The sequence below is a fragment of the Mixophyes fleayi genome, chromosome 3, assembly GCF_038048845.1.
Source record: "Mixophyes fleayi isolate aMixFle1 chromosome 3, aMixFle1.hap1, whole genome shotgun sequence".
NCBI classification, from domain to species: domain Eukaryota; kingdom Metazoa; phylum Chordata; class Amphibia; order Anura; family Limnodynastidae; genus Mixophyes; species Mixophyes fleayi.
The window spans coordinates 345,682,066-345,701,741 of NC_134404.1; the positions used below are offsets into that span (position 1 = coordinate 345,682,066).

Sequence of the window (19,676 nt, forward strand, 5' to 3'; positions counted from 1 at the left end):
TGTAATACACATCAGTAAAACCTAATATACAGTACTATGACAATGCAACATATTTCATCTGGGGTAAAACTATAATAAAATGTATCAGTAAAATTAATATAAAATCATGTCTATTTAAATATATTAATGAACAACAATACACAAAATAAATAATAAGGATATTCAGGCATTCATTGGACATACAAATCCATTTTAATATTCAAAACTTTATTTTCTATTATTAACCAATATATTTGTGCTTTTCAGCTTCAACCAAAAAGCTTTTAAACAAACAGCAAAAGAGCTATACACATTAACTAACCTTCGATTTTTCATGTATATGTTCATTATTAAAGCTTCATCAATCTTATAGTGAGAAAAAAAATTGTTTGAAAATTAATTGTTATTTTATATCTTTAAAAAGTACAGTTTTCATGATGTGGCTAAAATTTTTATCTATAATTAAATAGTACCATTAACATATTTATTTCTGCCTTAATCTAAAATGTTTAACTTGGCAAAAGATAATTTGCATAAAACAAACAATAATTTGCATAAAACAAAGGAAATTTCAGTCTTCCATTCAATCTCAATAAATTACACCCTTTGCAGTTGCAAAATCTAGTTTGAAATGTGCATCCCTATAAAATGGATTATATTTGATAGGCATGACCAGTATTTCATGAAAACATGCTGACACTGTGTTATGATTTTGTTTGTCTAGAATGTACTTGAAAATGGCATCTCCTAGAATGCCTTCATAATATTGACCAACAATGAAGTCAGCATCCCAGTTTATTAAACTACTGGTTCTGGTTTTGCCCCCCTTTCCTACTTTAAAGTCGCATCATTGTTCCATGTGGCCGTGATCTAGTTATTAGCAAATCTATAAATATAAGAAATAGTGTTCTGTCAATTGCTGAAATTAGCTCCTTTAGCACACATGGGTGGATTCCAACTGGAACATGTGTTTTATTTATTTTAATGTTGTCTTGGTGGCACTGCTCATCCTCCTGTGTTAGATATGTAATATTTAATGATATGCATTGGAAATTGCCGCACAGACTATTTCCTCACATTATCAAGTAATACATTTGGAGTTTAGTCACTTTCTGGAAAATCAAACTTACATGCATAACAATGCTTTCACATTAAAATACACCTATATATTTTACAATTTACTTTTTAACCAATATATTAGTGCTTCTAAACATCTATTAACATGTATTAAACAAATGCATTATAAACACTGCACATTTAATTCCAGTTGCTTTTATTTTAATGTGTATAAAAGTTTCATCAGTCTTCAGTGATCACGGTGAGCAAGGTTGAATTCTCTGTTCTTTATCAATATATTTTTTTCTGACAGTACAGCTTATATTATTTGCTGGTATTTTTAATTAAAATCTCTAGTAAAATGCACGTAAGTACTTTATGTTAATTTACATAAAGTGTAGCTTTATTAGACAAAATGTAATGCTGCAATGATAATGTGCATAGGCTGTGGAAGGGTGTGACTTTCTGTTCAATTTCAATCTGTTTATAATAGTGTTGCTACCTAAACACATCTTTAAATATATATCATAAAATGCCTCTTTTACAAAAACATCAGTTAATCCTAAGAAAATATCTCCAGCCCTATAAAATGTATATACATGGTCTGTCAGTTTTTCATTATTACCTAAGGAGTACTGGACTGCGTACTTGTAATACACATCAGTAAAACCTAATATACAGTACTATGACAATGCAACATATTTCATCTGGGGTAAAACTATAATAAAATGTACCAGTAAAATTAATATAAAATCATGTCTATTTAAATATATTAATGAACAACAATACACAGAATAAATAATAAGGATATTCAGGCATTCATTAGACATACAAATCCATTTTAATATTCAAAACTTTATTTTCTATTATTAACCAATATATTTGTGCTTTTCAGCTTCAGCCAAAAAGCTTTTAAACAAATAGCAAAAGAGCTATAAACATTAACTAACCTTCGATTTTTCATGTATATGTTCATTATTAAAGCTTCATCAATCTTATAGTGAGAAAAATAATTGTTTGAAAATTAATTGTTATTTTATATCTTTAAAAAGTACAGTTTTCATGATGTGGCTAAATTTTTTATCTATAATTAAATAGTACCATTAACATATTTATTTCTGCCTTAATCTAAAATGTTTAACTTGGCAAAAGATAATTTGCATAAAACAAACAATAATTTGCATAAAACAAAGGAAATTTCAGTCTTCCATTCAATCTCAATAAATTACACCCTTTGCAGTTGCAAAATCTAGTTTGAAATGTGCATCCCTATAAAATGGATTATATTTGATAGGCATGACCAGTATTTCATGAAAACATGCTGACACTGTGTTATGATTTTGTTTGTCTAGAATGTACTTGAAAATGGCATCTCCTAGAATGCCTTCATAATATTGACCAACAATGAAGTCAGCATCCCAGTTTATTAAACTACTGGTTCTGGTTTTGCCCCCCTTTCCTACTTTAAAGTCGCATTATTGTTCCATGTGGCCGTGATCTAGTTATTAGCAAATCTATAAATATAAGAAATAGTGTTCTGTCAATTGCTGAAATTAGCTCCTTTAGCACACATGGGTGGATTCCAACTGGAACATGTGTTTTATTTATTTTAATGTTGTCTTGGTGGCACTGCTCATCCTCCTGTGTTAGATATGTAATATTTAATGGTATGCATTGGAAATTGCAGCACAGACTATTTCCTCACATTATCAAGTAATACATTTGGAGTTTAGTCACTTTCTGGAAAATCAAACTTACATGCATAACAATGCTTTCACATTAAAATACACCTATATATTTTACAATTTACTTTTTAACCAATATATTAGTGCTTCTAAACATCTATTAACATGTATTAAACAAATGCATTATAAACACTGCACATTTAATTCCAGTTGCTTTTATTTTAATGTGTATAAAAGTTTCATCAGTCTTCAGTGATCACGGTGAGAAAGGTTGAATTCTCTGTTCTTTATCAATATATTTTTTTCTGACAGTACAGCTTATATTATTTGCTGGTATTTTTAATTAAAATCTCTAGTAAAATGCACATAAGTACTTTATGTTAATTTACATAAAGTGTAACTTTATTAGACAAAATGTAATGCTGCAATGATAATGTGCATAGGCTGTGGAAGGGTGTGACTTTCTGTTCAATTTCAATCTGTTTATAATAGTGTTGCTACCTAAACACATCTTTAAATATATATAATAAAATGCCTCTTTTACAAAAACATCAGTTAATCCTAAGAAAATATCTCCAGCCCTATAAAATGTATATACATGGTCTGTAAGTTTTTCATTATTACCTAAGGAGTACTGGACTGCGTACTTGTAATACACATCAGTAAAACCTAATATACAGTACTATGACAATGCAACATATTTCATCTGGGGTAAAACTATAATAAAATGTATCAGTAAAATTAATATAAAATCATGTCTATTTAAATATATTAATGAACAACAATACACAAAATAAATAATAAGGATATTCAGGCATTCATTGGACATACAAATCCATTTTAATATTCAAAACTTTATTTTCTATTATTAACCAATATATTTGTGCTTTTCAGCTTCAGCCAAAAAGCTTTTAAACAAACAGCAAAAGAGCTATTCACATTAACTAACCTTCGATTTTTCATGTATATGTTCATTATTAAAGCTTCATCAATCTTATAGTGAGAAAAAAAATTGTTTGAAAATTAATTGTTATTTTATATCTTTAAAAAGTACAGTTTTCATGATGTGGCTAAAATTTTTATCTATAATTAAATAGTACCATTAACATATTTATTTCTGCCTTAATCTAAAATGTTTAACTTGGCAAAAGATAATTTGCATAAAACAAACAATAATTTGCATAAAACAAAGGAAATTTCAGTCTTCCATTCAATCTCAATAAATTACACCCTTTGCAGTTGCAAAATCTAGTTTGAAATGTGCATCCCTATAAAATGGATTATATTTGATAGGCATGACCAGTATTTCATGAAAACATGCTGACACTGTGTTATGATTTTGTTTGTCTAGAATGTACTTGAAAATGGCATCTCCTAGAATGCCTTCATAATATTGACCAACAATGAAGTCAGCATCCCAGTTTATTAAACTACTGGTTCTGGTTTTGCCCCCCTTTCCTACTTTAAAGTCGCATCATTGTTCCATGTGGCCGTGATCTAGTTATTAGCAAATCTATAAATATAAGAAATAGTGTTCTGTCAATTGCTGAAATTAGCTCCTTTAGCACACATGGGTGGATTCCAACTGGAACATGTGTTTTATTTATTTTAATGTTGTCTTGGTGGCACTGCTCATCCTCCTGTGTTAGATATGTAATATTTAATGGTATGCATTGGAAATTGCCGCACAGACTATTTCCTCACATTATCAAGTAATACATTTGGAGTTTAGTCACTTTCTGGAAAATCAAACTTACATGCATAACAATGCTTTCACATTAAAATACACCTATATATTTTACAATTTACTTTTTAACCAATATATTAGTGCTTCTAAACATCTATTAACATGTATTAAACAAATGCATTATAAACACTGCACATTTAATTCCAGTTGCTTTTATTTTAATGTGTATAAAAGTTTCATCAGTCTTCAGTGATCACGGTGAGCAAGGTTGAATTCTCTGTTCTTTATCAATATATTTTTTTCTGACAGTACAGCTTATATTATTTGCTGGTATTTTTAATTAAAATCTCTAGTAAAATGCACGTAAGTACTTTATGTTAATTTACATAAAGTGTAGCTTTATTAGACAAAATGTAATGCTGCAATGATAATGTGCATAGGCTGTGGAAGGGTGTGACTTTCTGTTCAATTTCAATCTGTTTATAATAGTGTTGCTACCTAAACACATCTTTAAATATATATAATAAAATGCCTATTTTACAAAAACATCAGTTAATCCTAAGAAAATATCTCCAGCCCTATAAAATGTATATACATGGTCTGTAAGTTTTTCATTATTACCTAAGGAGTACTGGACTGCGTACTTGTAATACACATCAGTAAAACCTAATATACAGTACTATGACAATGCAACATATTTCATCTGGGGTAAAACTATAATAAAATGTACCAGTAAAATTAATATAAAATCATGTCTATTTAAATATATTAATGAACAACAATACACAGAATAAATAATAAGGATATTCAGGCATTCATTGGACATACAAATCCATTTTAATATTCTAAACTTTATTTTCTATTATTAACCAATATATTTGTGCTTTTCAGCTTCAGCCAAAAAGCTTTTAAACAAATAGCAAAAGAGCTATAAACATTAACTAACCTTCGATTTTTCATGTATATGTTCATTATTAAAGCTTCATCAATCTTATAGTGAGAAAAAAATTTGTTTGAAAATTAATTGTTATTTTATATCTTTAAAAAGTACAGTTTTCATGATGTGGCTAAATTTTTTTATCTATAATTAAATAGTACCATTAACATATTTATTTCTGCCTTAATCTAAAATGTTTAACTTGGCAAAAGATAATTTGCATAAAACAAACAATAATTTGCATAAAACAAAGGAAATTTCAGTCTTCCATTCAATCTCAATAAATTACACCCTTTGCAGTTGCAAAATCTAGTTTGAAATGTGCATCCCTATAAAATGGATTATATTTGATAGGCATGACCAGTATTTCATGAAAACATGCTGACACTGTGTTATGATTTTGTTTGTCTAGAATGTACTTGAAAATGGCATCTCCTAGAATGCCTTCATAATATTGACCAACAATGAAGTCAGCATCCCAGTTTATTAAACTATTGGTTCTGGTTTTGCCCCCCTTTCCTACTTTAAAGTTGCATCATTGTTCCATGTGGCCGTGATCTAGTTATTAGCAAATCTATAAATATAAGAAATAGTGTTCTGTCAATTGCTGAAATTAGCTCCTTTAGCACACATGGGTGGATTCCAACTGGAACATGTGTTTTATTTATTTTAATGTTGTCTTGGTGGCACTGCTCATCCTCCTGTGTTAGATATGTAATATTTAATGGTATGCATTGGAAATTGCCGCACAGACTATTTCCTCACATTATCAAGTAATACATTTGGAGTTTAGTCACTTTCTGGAAAATCAAACTTACATGCATAACAATGCTTTCACATTAAAATACACCTATATATTTTACAATTTACTTTTTAACCAATATATTAGTGCTTCTAAACATCTATTAACATGTATTAAACAAATGCATTATAAACACTGCACATTTAATTCCAGTTGCTTTTATTTTAATGTGTATAAAAGTTTCATCAGTCTTCAGTGATCACGGTGAGCAAGGTTGAATTCTCTGTTCTTTATCAATATATTTTTTTCTGACAGTACAGCTTATATTATTTGCTGGTATTTTTAATTAAAATCTCTAGTAAAATGCACGTAAGTACTTTATGTTAATTTACATAAAGTGTAGCTTTATTAGACAAAATGTAATGCTGCAATGATAATGTGCATAGGCTGTGGAAGGGTGTGACTTTCTGTTCAATTTCAATCTGTTTATAATAGTGTTGCTACCTAAACACATCTTTAAATATATATAATAAAATGCCTCTTTTACAAAAACATCAGTTAATCCTAAGAAAATATCTCCAGCCCTATAAAATGTATATACATGGTCTGTAAGTTTTTCATTATTACCTAAGGAGTACTGGACTGCGTACTTGTAATACACATCAGTAAAACCTAATATACAGTACTATGACAATGCAACATATTTCATCTGCGGTAAAACTATAATAAAATGTACCAGTAAAAATAATATAAAATCATGTCTATTTAAATATATTAATGAACAACAATACACAGAATAAATAATAAGAATATTCAGGCATTCATTGGACATACAAATCCATTTTAATATTCAAAACTTTATTTTCTATTATTAACCAATATATTTCTGCTTTTCAGCTTCAGCCAAAAAGCTTTTAAACAAATAGCAAAAGAGCTATAAACATTAACTAACCTTTGATTTTTTTCATGTATATGTTCATTATTAAAGCTTCATCAATCTTATAGTGAGAAAAAAAATTGTTTGAAAATTAATTGTTATTTTATATCTTTAAAAAGTACAGTTTTCATGATGTGGCTAAAATTTTTATCTATAATTAAATAGTACCATTAACATATTTATTTCTGCCTTAATCTAAAATGTTTAACTTGGCAAAAGATAATTTGCATAAAACAAACAATAATTTGCATAAAACAAAGGAAATTTCAGTCTTCCATTCAATCTCAATAAATTACACCCTTTGCAGTTGCAAAATCTAGTTTGAAATGTGCATCCCCATAAAATGGATTATATTTGATAGGCATGACCAGTATTTCATGAAAACATGCTGACACTGTGTTATGATTTTGTTTGTCTAGAATGTACTTGAAAATGGCATCTCCTAGAATGCCTTCATAATATTGACCAACAATGAAGTCAGCATCCCAGTTTATTAAACTACTGGTTCTGGTTTTGCCCCCCTTTCCTACTTTAAAGTCGCATCATTGTTCCATGTGGCCGTGATCTAGTTATTAGCAAATCTATAAATATAAGAAATAGTGTTCTGTCAATTGCTGAAATTAGCTCCTTTAGCACACATGGGTGGATTCCAACTGGAACATGTGTTTTATTTATTTTAATGTTGTCTTGGTGGCACTGCTCATCCTCCTGTGTTAGATATGTAATATTTAATGGTATGCATTGGAAATTGCCGCACAGACTATTTCCTCACATTATCAAGTAATACATTTGGAGTTTAGTCACTTTCTGGAAAATCAAACTTACATGCATAACAATGCTTTCACATTAAAATACACCTATATATTTTACAATTTACTTTTTAACCAATATAATAGTGCTTCTAAACATCTATTAACATGTATTAAACAAATGCATTATAAACACTGCACATTTAATTCCAGTTGCTTTTATTTTAATGTGTATAAAAGTTTCATCAGTCTTCAGTGATCACGGTGAGCAAGGTTGAATTCTCTGTTCTTTATCAATATATTTTTTTCTGACAGTACAGCTTATATTATTTGCTGGTATTTTTAATTAAAATCTCTAGTAAAATGCACGTAAGTACTTTATGTTAATTTACATAAAGTTTAGCTTTATTAGACAAAATGTAATGCTGCAATAATAATGTGCATTGGCTGTGGAAGGGTGTGACTTTCTGTTCAATTCTAATCTGTTTATAATAGTGTTGCTACCTAAACACATCTTTAAATATATATAATAAAATGCCTTTTTTTTTATAAAAACATCAGTTAATCCTAAGAAAATATCTCCAGCCCTATACAATTTATATACATGGTCTGTAAGTTTTTCATTATTACCTAAGGAGTACTGGACTGTGTACTTGTAATACACATTAGTAAAACCTAATATACAGTACTATGACAATGCAACATATTTCATCTGGGGTAAAACTATCATAAAATGTACCAGTAAAATTAATATAAAATCATGTCTATTTAAATATATTAATGAACAACAATACATAAAATAAATAATAAGGATATTCAGACATTCATTGGACATACAAATCCATTTTAATATTCAAAACTTTATTTTCTATTATTAACCAATATATTTGTGCTTTTCAGCTTCAGCCAAAAAGCTTTTAAACAAATAGCAAAAGAGCTATAAACATTAACTAACCTTCGATTTTTCATGCATATGTTCATTATTAAAGCTTCATCAATCTTATAGTGAGAAAAAAAATTGTTTGAAAATTAATTGTTATTTTATATCTTTAAAAAGTACAGTTTTCATGATGTGGCTAAAATTTTTATCTATAATTAAATAGTACCATTAACATATTTATTTCTGCCTTAATCTAAAATGTTTAACTTGGCAAAAGATAATTTGCATAAAACAAACAATAATTTGCATAAAACAAAGGAAATTTCAGTCTTCCATTCAATCTCAATAAATTACACCCTTTGCAGTTGCAAAATCTAGTTTGAAATGTGCATCCCCATAAAATGGATTATATTTGATAGGCATGACCAGTATTTCATGAAAACATGCTGACACTGTGTTATGATTTTGTTTGTCTAGAATGTACTTGAAAATGGCATCTCCTAGAATGCCTTCATAATATTGACCAACAATGAAGTCAGCATCCCAGTTTATTAAACTACTGGTTCTGGTTTTGCCCCCCTTTCCTACTTTAAAGTCGCATCATTGTTCCATGTGGCCGTGATCTAGTTATTAGCAAATCTATAAATATAAGAAATAGTGTTCTGTCAATTGCTGAAATTAGCTCCTTTAGCACACATGGGTGGATTCCAACTGGAACATGTGTTTTATTTATTTTAATGTTGTCTTGGTGGCACTGCTCATCCTCCTGTGTTAGATATGTAATATTTAATGGTATGCATTGGAAATTGCCGCACAGACTATTTCCTCACATTATCAAGTAATACATTTGGAGTTTAGTCACTTTCTGGAAAATCAAACTTACATGCATAACAATGCTTTCACATTAAAATACACCTATATATTTTACAATTTACTTTTTAACCAATATATTAGTGCTTCTAAACATCTATTAACATGTATTAAACAAATGCATTATAAACACTGCACATTTAATTCCAGTTGCTTTTATTTTAATGTGTATAAAAGTTTCATCAGTCTTCAGTGATCACGGTGAGCAAGGTTGAATTCTCTGTTCTTTATCAATATATTTTTTTCTGACAGTACAGCTTATATTATTTGCTGGTATTTTTAATTAAAATCTCTAGTAAAATGCACGTAAGTACTTTATGTTAATTTACATAAAGTGTAGCTTTATTAGACAAAATGTAATGCTGCAATGATAATGTGCATAGGCTGTGGAAGGGTGTGACTTTCTGTTCAATTTCAATCTGTTTATAATAGTGTTGCTACCTAAACACATCTTTAAATATATATAATAAAATGCCTCTTTTACAAAAACATCAGTTAATCCTAAGAAAATATCTCCAGCCCTATAAAATGTATATACATGGTCTGTAAGTTTTTCATTATTACCTAAGGAGTACTGGACTGCGTACTTGTAATACACATCAGTAAAACCTAATATACAGTACTATGACAATGCAACATATTTCATCTGCGGTAAAACTATAATAAAATGTACCAGTAAAAATAATATAAAATCATGTCTATTTAAATATATTAATGAACAACAATACACAGAATAAATAATAAGAATATTCAGGCATTCATTGTACATACAAATCCATTTTAATATTCAAAACTTTATTTTCTATTATTAACCAATATATTTCTGCTTTTCAGCTTCAGCCAAAAAGCTTTTAAACAAATAGCAAAAGAGCTATAAACATTAACTAACCTTCGATTTTTCATGTATATGTTCATTATTAAAGCTTCATCAATCTTATAGTGAGAAAAAAAATTATTTGAAAATTAATTGTTATTTTATATCTTTAAAAAGTACAGTTTTCATGATGTGGCTAAAATTTTTATCTATAATTAAATAGTACCATTAACATATTTATTTCTGCCTTAATCTAAAATGTTTAACTTGGCAAAATATAATTTGCATAAAACAAACAATAATTTGCATAAAACAAAGGAAATTTCAGTCTTCCATTCAATCTCAATAAATTACACCCTTTGCAGTTGCAAAATCTAGTTTGAAATGTGCATCCCCATAAAATGGATTATATTTGATAGGCATGACCAGTATTTCATGAAAACATGCTGACACTGTGTTATGATTTTGTTTGTCTAGAATGTACTTGAAAATGGCATCTCCTAGAATGCCTTCATAATATTGACCAACAATGAAGTCAGCATCCCAGTTTATTAAACTACTGGTTCTGGTTTTGCCCCCCTTTCCTACTTTAAAGTCGCATCATTGTTCCATGTGGCCGTGATCTAGTTATTAGCAAATCTATAAATATAAGAAATAGTGTTCTGTCAATTGCTGAAATTAGCTCCTTTAGCACACATGGGTGGATTCCAACTGGAACATGTGTTTTATTTATTTTAATGTTGTCTTGGTGGCACTGCTCATCCTCCTGTGTTAGATATGTAATATTTAATGGTATGCATTGGAAATTGCCGCACAGACTATTTCCTCACATTATCAAGTAATACATTTGGAGTTTAGTCACTTTCTGGAAAATCAAACTTACATGCATAACAATGCTTTCACATTAAAATACACCTATATATTTTACAATTTACTTTTTAACCAATATAATAGTGCTTCTAAACATCTATTAACATGTATTAAACAAATGCATTATAAACACTGCACATTTAATTCCAGTTGCTTTTATTTTAATGTGTATAAAAGTTTCATCAGTCTTCAGTGATCACGGTGAGCAAGGTTGAATTCTCTGTTCTTTATCAAAATATTTTTTTCTGACAGTACAGCTTATATTATTTGCTGGTATTTTTAATTAAAATCTCTAGTAAAATGCACGTAAGTACTTTATGTTAATTTACATAAAGTTTAGCTTTATTAGACAAAATGTAATGCTGCAATGATAATGTGCATTGGCTGTGGAAGGGTGTGACTTTCTGTTCAATTCTAATCTGTTTATAATAGTGTTGCTACCTAAACACATCTTTAAATATATATAATAAAATGCCTTTTTTTTTATAAAAACATCAGTTAATCCTAAGAAAATATCTCCAGCCCTATACAATTTATATACATGGTCTGTAAGTTTTTCATTATTACCTAAGGAGTACTGGACTGTGTACTTGTAATACACATTAGTAAAACCTAATATACAGTACTATGACAATGCAACATATTTCATCTGGGGTAAAACTATCATAAAATGTACCAGTAAAATTAATATAAAATCATGTCTATTTAAATATATTAATGAACAACAATACATAAAATAAATAATAAGGATATTCAGACATTCATTGGACATACAAATCCATTTTAATATTCAAAACTTTATTTTCTATTATTAACCAATATATTTGTGCTTTTCAGCTTCAGTCAAAAAGCTTTTAAACAAATAGCAAAAGAGCTATAAACATTAACTAACCTTCGATTTTTCATGTATATGTTCATTATTAAAGCTTCATCAATCTTATAGTGAGAAAAAAAATTGTTTGAAAATTAATTGTTATTTTATATCTTTAAAAAGTACAGTTTTCATGATGTGGCTAAATTTTTTATCTATAATTAAATAGTACCATTAACATATTTATTTCTGCCTTAATCTAAAATGTTTAACTTGGCAAAATATAATTTGCATAAAACAAACAATAATTTGCATAAAACAAAGGAAATTTCAGTCTTCCATTCAATCTCAATAAATTACACCCTTTGCAGTTGCAAAATCTAGTTTAAAATGTGCATCCCCATAAAATGGATTATATTTGATAGGCATGACCAGTATTTCATGAAAACATGCTGACACTGTGTTATGATTTTGTTTGTCTAGAATGTACTTGAAAATGGCATCTCCTAGAATGCCTTCATAATATTGACCAACAATGAAGTCAGCATCCCAGTTTATTAAACTACTGGTTCTGGTTTTGCCCCCCTTTCCTACTTTAAAGTCGCATCATTGTTCCATGTGGCCGTGATCTAGTTATTAGCAAATCTATAAATATAAGAAATAGTGTTCTGTCAATTGCTGAAATTAGCTCCTTTAGCACACATGGCTGGATTCCAACTGGAACATGTGTTTTATTTATTTTAATGTTGTCTTGGTGGCACTGCTCATCCTCCTGTGTTAGATATGTAATATTTAATGGTATGCATTGGAAATTGCCGCACAGACTATTTCCTCACATTATCAAGTAATACATTTGGAGTTTAGTCACTTTCTGGAAAATCAAACTTACATGCATAACAATGCTTTCACATTAAAATACACCTATATATTTTACAATTTACTTTTTAACCAATATATTAGTGCTTCTAAACATCTATTAACATGTATTAAACAAATGCATTATAAACACTGCACATTTAATTCCAGTTGCTTTTATTTTAATGTGTATAAAAGTTTCATCAGTCTTCAGTGATCACGGTGAGCAAGGTTGAATTCTCTGTTCTTTATCAATATATTTTTTTCTGACAGTACAGCTTATATTATTTGCTGGTATTTTTAATTAAAATCTCTAGTAAAATGCACGTAAGTACTTTATGTTAATTTACATAAAGTGTAGCTTTATTAGACAAAATGTAATGCTGCAATGATAATGTGCATAGGCTGTGGAAGGGTGTGAGTTTCTGTTCAATTTTAATCTGTTTATAATAGTGTTGCTACCTAAACACATCTTTAAATATATATAATAAAATGCCTCTTTTACAAAAACATCAGTTAATCCTAAGAAAATATCTCCAGCCCTATAAAATGTATATACATGGTCTGTAAGTTTTTCATTATTACCTAAGGAGTACTGGACTGCGTACTTGTAATACACATCAGTAAAACCTAATATACAGTACTATGACAATGCAACATATTTCATCTGCGGTAAAACTATAATAAAATGTACCAGTAAAAATAATATAAAATCATGTCTATTTGAATATATTAACGAACAACAATACACAGAATAAATAATAAGGATATTCAGGCATTCATTGGACATACAAAGCCATTTTAATATTCAAAACTTTATTTTCTATTATTAACCAATATATTTCTGCTTTTCAGCTTCAGCCAAAAAGCTTTTAAACAAATAGCAAAAGAGCTATAAACATTAACTAACCTTCGATTTTTCATGTATATGTTCATTATTAAAGCTTCATCAATCTTATAGTGATAAAAAAAATTGTTTGAAAATTAATTGTTATTTTATATCTTTAAAAAGTACAGTTTTCATGATGTGGCTAAATTTTTTATCTATAATTAAATAGTACCATTAACATATTTATTTCTGCCTTAATCTAAAATGTTTAACTTGGCAAAATATAATTTGCATAAAACAAACAATAATTTGCATAAAACAAAGGAAATTTCAGTCTTCCATTCAATCTCAATAAATTACACCCTTTGCAGTTGCAAAATCTAGTTTGAAATGTGCATCCCCATAAAATGGATTATATTTGATAGGCATGACCAGTATTTCATGAAAACATGCTGACACTGTGTTATGATTTTGTTTGTCTAGAATGTACTTGAAAATGGCATCTCCTAGAATGCCTTCATAATATTGACCAACAATGAAGTCAGCATCCCAGTTTATTAAACTACTGGTTCTGGTTTTGCCCCCCTTTCCTACTTTAAAGTCGCATCATTGTTCCATGTGGCCGTGATCTAGTTATTAGCAAATCTATAAATATAAGAAATAGTGTTCTGTCAGTTGCTGAAATTAGCTCCTTTAGCACACATGGGTGGATTCCAACTGGAACATGTGTTTTATTTATTTTAATGTTGTCTTGGTGGCACTGCTCATCCTCCTGTGTTAGATATGTAATATTTAATGGTATGCATTGGAAATTGCCGCACAGACTATTTCCTCACATTATCAAGTAATACATTTGGAGTTTAGTCACTTTCTGGAAAATCAAACTTACATGCATAACAATGCTTTCACATTAAAATACACCTATATATTTTACAATTTACTTTTTAACCAATATAATAGTGCTTCTAAACATCTATTAACATGTATTAAACAAATGCATTATAAACACTGCACATTTAATTCCAGTTGCTTTTATTTTAATGTGTATAAAAGTTTCATCAGTCTTCAGTGATCACGGTGAGCAAGGTTGAATTCTCTGTTCTTTATCAATATATTTTTTTCTGACAGTACAGCTTATATTATTTGCTGGTATTTTTAATTAAAATCTCTAGTAAAATGCACGTAAGTACTTTATGTTAATTTACATAAAGTTTAGCTTTATTAGACAAAATGTAATGCTGCAATGATAATGTGCATTGGCTGTGGAAGGGTGTGACTTTCTGTTCAATTCTAATCTGTTTATAATAGTGTTGCTACCTAAACACATCTTTAAATATATATAATAAAATGCCTTTTTTTTTATAAAAACATCAGTTAATCCTAAGAAAATATCTCCAGCCCTATACAATTTATATACATGGTCTGTAAGTTTTTCATTATTACCTAAGGAGTACTGGACTGTGTACTTGTAATACACATTAGTAAAACCTAATATACAGTACTATGACAATGCAACATATTTCATCTGGGGTAAAACTATCATAAAATGTACCAGTAAAATTAATATAAAATCATGTCTATTTAAATATATTAATGAACAACAATACATAAAATAAATAATAAGGATATTCAGACATTCATTGGACATACAAATCCATTTTAATATTCAAAACTTTATTTTCTATTATTAACCAATATATTTGTGCTTTTCAGCTTCAGTCAAAAAGCTTTTAAACAAATAGCAAAAGAGCTATAAACATTAACTAACCTTTGATTTTTCATGTATATGTTCATTATTAAAGCTTCATCAATCTTATAGTGAGAAAAAAAATTGTTTGAAAATTAATTGTTATTTTATATCTTTAAAAAGTACAGTTTTCATGATGTGGCTAAATTTTTTATCTATAATTAAATAGTACCATTAACATATTTATTTCTGCCTTAATCTAAAATGTTTAACTTGGCAAAATATAATTTGCATAAAACAAACAATAATTTGCATAAAACAAAGGAAATTTCAGTCTTCCATTCAATCTCAATAAATTACACCCTTTGCAGTTGCAAAATCTAGTTTAAAATGTGCATCCCCATAAAATGGATTATATTTGATAGGCATGACCAGTATTTCATGAAAACATGCTGACACTGTGTTATGATTTTGTTTGTCTAGAATGTACTTGAAAATGGCATCTCCTAGAATGCCTTCATAATATTGACCAACAATGAAGTCAGCATCCCAGTTTATTAAACTACTGGTTCTGGTTTTGCCCCCCTTTCCTACTTTAAAGTCGCATCATTGTTCCATGTGGCCGTGATCTAGTTATTAGCAAATCTATAAATATAAGAAATAGTGTTCTGTCAATTGCTGAAATTAGCTCCTTTAGCACACATGGGTGGATTCCAACTGGAACATGTGTTTTATTTATTTTAATGTTGTCTTGGTGGCACTGCTCATCCTCCTGTGTTAGATATGTAATATTTAATGGTATGCATTGGAAATTGCCGCACAGACTATTTCCTCACATTATCAAGTAATACATTTGGAGTTTAGTCACTTTCTGTAAAATCAAACTTACATGCATAACAATGCTTTCACATTAAAATACACCTATATATTTTACAATTTACTTTTTAACCAATATATTAGTGCTTCTAAACATCTATTAACATGTATTAAACAAATGCATTATAAACACTGCACATTTAATTCCAGTTGCTTTTATTTTAATGTGTATAAAAGTTTCATCAGTCTTCAGTGATCACGGTGAGCAAGGTTGAATTCTCTGTTCTTTATCAATATATTTTTTTCTGACAGTACAGCTTATATTATTTGCTGGTATTTTTAATTAAAATCTCTAGTAAAATGCACGTAAGTACTTTATGTTAATTTACATAAAGTGTAGCTTTATTAGACAAAATGTAATGCTGCAATGATAATGTGCATAGGCTGTGGAAGGGTGTGACTTTCTGTTCAATTTTAATCTGTTTATAATAGTGTTGCTACCTAAACACATCTTTAAATATATATAATAAAATGCCTCTTTTACAAAAACATCAGTTAATCCTAAGAAAATATCTCCAGCCCTATAAAATGTATATACATGGTCTGTAAGTTTTTCATTATTACCTAAGGAGTACTGGACTGCGTACTTGTAATACACATCAGTAAAACCTAATATACAGTACTATGACAATGCAACATATTTCATCTGCGGTAAAACTATAATAAAATGTACCAGTAAAAATAATATAAAATCATGTCTATTTAAATATATTAACAAACAACAATACACAGAATAAATAATAAGGATATTCAGGCATTCATTGGACATACAAAGCCATTTTAATATTCAAAACTTTATTTTCTATTATTAACCAATATATTTCTGCTTTTCAGCTTCAGCCAAAAAGCTTTTAAACAAATAGCAAAAGAGCTATAAACATTAACTAACCTTCGATTTTTCATGTATATGTTCATTATTAAAGCTTCATCAATCTTATAGTGATAAAAAAAATTGTTTGAAAATTAATTGTTATTTTATATCTTTAAAAAGTACAGTTTTCATGATGTGGCTAAATTTTTTATCTATAATTAAATAGTACCATTAACATATTTATTTCTGCCTTAATCTAAAATGTTTAACTTGGCAAAATATAATTTGCATAAAACAAACAATAATTTGCATAAAACAAAGGAAATTTCAGTCTTCCATTCAATCTCAATAAATTACACCCTTTGCAGTTGCAAAATCTAGTTTGAAATGTGCATCCCCATAAAATGGATTATATTTGATAGGCATGACCAGTATTTCATGAAAACATGCTGACACTGTGTTATGATTTTGTTTGTCTAGAATGTACTTGAAAATGGCATCTCCTAGAATGCCTTCATAATATTGACCAACAATGAAGTCAGCATCCCAGTTTATTAAACTACTGGTTCTGGTTTTGCCCCCCTTTCCTACTTTAAAGTCGCATCATTGTTCCATGTGGCCGTGATCTAGTTATTAGCAAATCTATAAATATAAGAAATAGTGTTCTGTCAATTGCTGAAATTAGCTCCTTTAGCACACATGGGTGGATTCCAACTGGAACATGTGTTTTATTTATTTTAATGTTGTCTTGGTGGCACTGCTCATCCTCCTGTGTTAGATATGTAATATTTAATGGTATGCATTGGAAATTGCCGCACAGACTATTTCCTCACATTATCAAGTAATACATTTGGAGTTTAGTCACTTTCTGGAAAATCAAACTTACATGCATAACAATGCTTTCACATTAAAATACACCTATATATTTTACAATTTACTTTTTAACCATAATAATAGTGCTTCTAAGCATCTATTAACATGTATTAAACAAATGCATTATAAACACTGCACATTTTATTCCAGTTGCTTTTATTTTAATGTGTATAAAAGTTTCATCAGTCTTCAGTGATCACGGTGAGCAAGGTTGAATTCTCTGTTCTTTATCAATATTTTTTTTTCTGACAGTACAGCTTATATTATTTCCTGGTATTTTTAATTAAAATCTCTAGTAAAATGCACGTAAGTACTTTATGTTAATTTACATAAAGTTTAGCTTTATTAGACAAAATGTAATGCTGCAATGATAATGTGCATTGGCTGTGGAAGGGTGTGACTTTCTGTTCAATTCTAATCTGTTTATAATAGTGTTGTTACCTAAACACATCTTTAAATATATATAATAAAATGCCTCTTTTTTTATAAAAACATCAGTTAATCCTAAGAAAATATCTCCAGCCCTATACAATTTATATACATGGTCTGTAAGTTTTTCATTATTACCTAAGGAGTACTGGACTGTGTACTTGTAATACACATCAGTAAAACCTAATATACAGTACTATGACAATGCAACATATTTCATCTGGGGTAAAACTATCATAAAATGTACCAGTAAAATTAATATAAAATCATGTCTATTTAAATATATTAATGAACAACAACACATAAAATAAATAATAAGGATATTCAGGCATTCATTGGACATACAAATCCATTTTAATATTCTAAACTTTATTTTCTATTATTAACCAATATATTTGTGCTTTTCAGCTTCAGCCAAAAAGCTTTTAAACAAATAGCAAAAAAGCTATAAACATTAACTAACCTTCGATTTTTCATGCATATGTTCATTATTAAAGCTTCATCAATCTTATAGTGAGAAAAAAAATATTTGAAAATTAATTGTTATTTTATATCTTTAAAAAGTACAGTTTTCATGATGTGGCTAAAATTTTTATCTATAATTAAATAGTACCATTAACATATTTATTTCTGCCTTAATCTAAAATGTTTAACTTGGCAAAAGATAATTTGCATAAAACAAACAATAATTTGCATAAAACAAAGGAAATTTCAGTCTTCCATTCAATCTCAATAAATTACACCCTTTGCAGTTGCAAAATCTAGTTTGAAATGTGCATCCCCATAAAATGGATTATATTTGATAGGCATGACCAGTATTTCATGAAAACATGCTGACACTGTGTTATGATTTTGTTTGTCTAGAATGTACTTGAAAATGGCATCTCCTAGAATGCCTTCATAATATTGACCAACAATGAAGTCAGCATCCCAGTTTATTAAACTACTGGTTCTGGTTTTGCCCCCCTTTCCTACTTTAAAGTCGCATCATTGTTCCATGTGGCCGTGATCTAGTTATTAGCAAATCTATAAATATAAGAAATAGTGTTCTGTCAATTGCTGAAAGTAGCTCCTTTAGCACACATGGGTGGATTCCAACTGAAACAGGTGTTTTATTTATTTTAATGTTGTCTTGGCGGCACTGCTCATCCTCCTGTGTTAGATATGTAATATTTAATGGTATGCATTGGAAATTGTCGCACAGACTATTTCCTCACATTATCAAGTAAGACATTTGGAGTTTAGTCACTTTCTGGAAAATCAAACTTACATGCATAACAATGCTTTCACATTAAAATA

At 28.8% G+C, this 19,676-nt stretch overlaps 3 pseudogenes; all 3 read right to left on the reverse strand.

Annotated features, from left to right (window-relative positions):
- Positions 1-1,917: 1,917 nt before the first annotated feature.
- On the reverse strand, positions 1,918-1,979 carry LOC142147626 (U7 small nuclear RNA; annotated as a pseudogene).
- Positions 1,980-5,285: 3,306 nt separating this feature from the next.
- LOC142147627 (U7 small nuclear RNA) lies at positions 5,286-5,347 on the reverse strand (annotated as a pseudogene).
- A 3,312-nt stretch (positions 5,348-8,659) lies between these two features.
- LOC142147629 (U7 small nuclear RNA) lies at positions 8,660-8,721 on the reverse strand (annotated as a pseudogene).
- Positions 8,722-19,676: the final 10,955 nt, after the last annotated feature.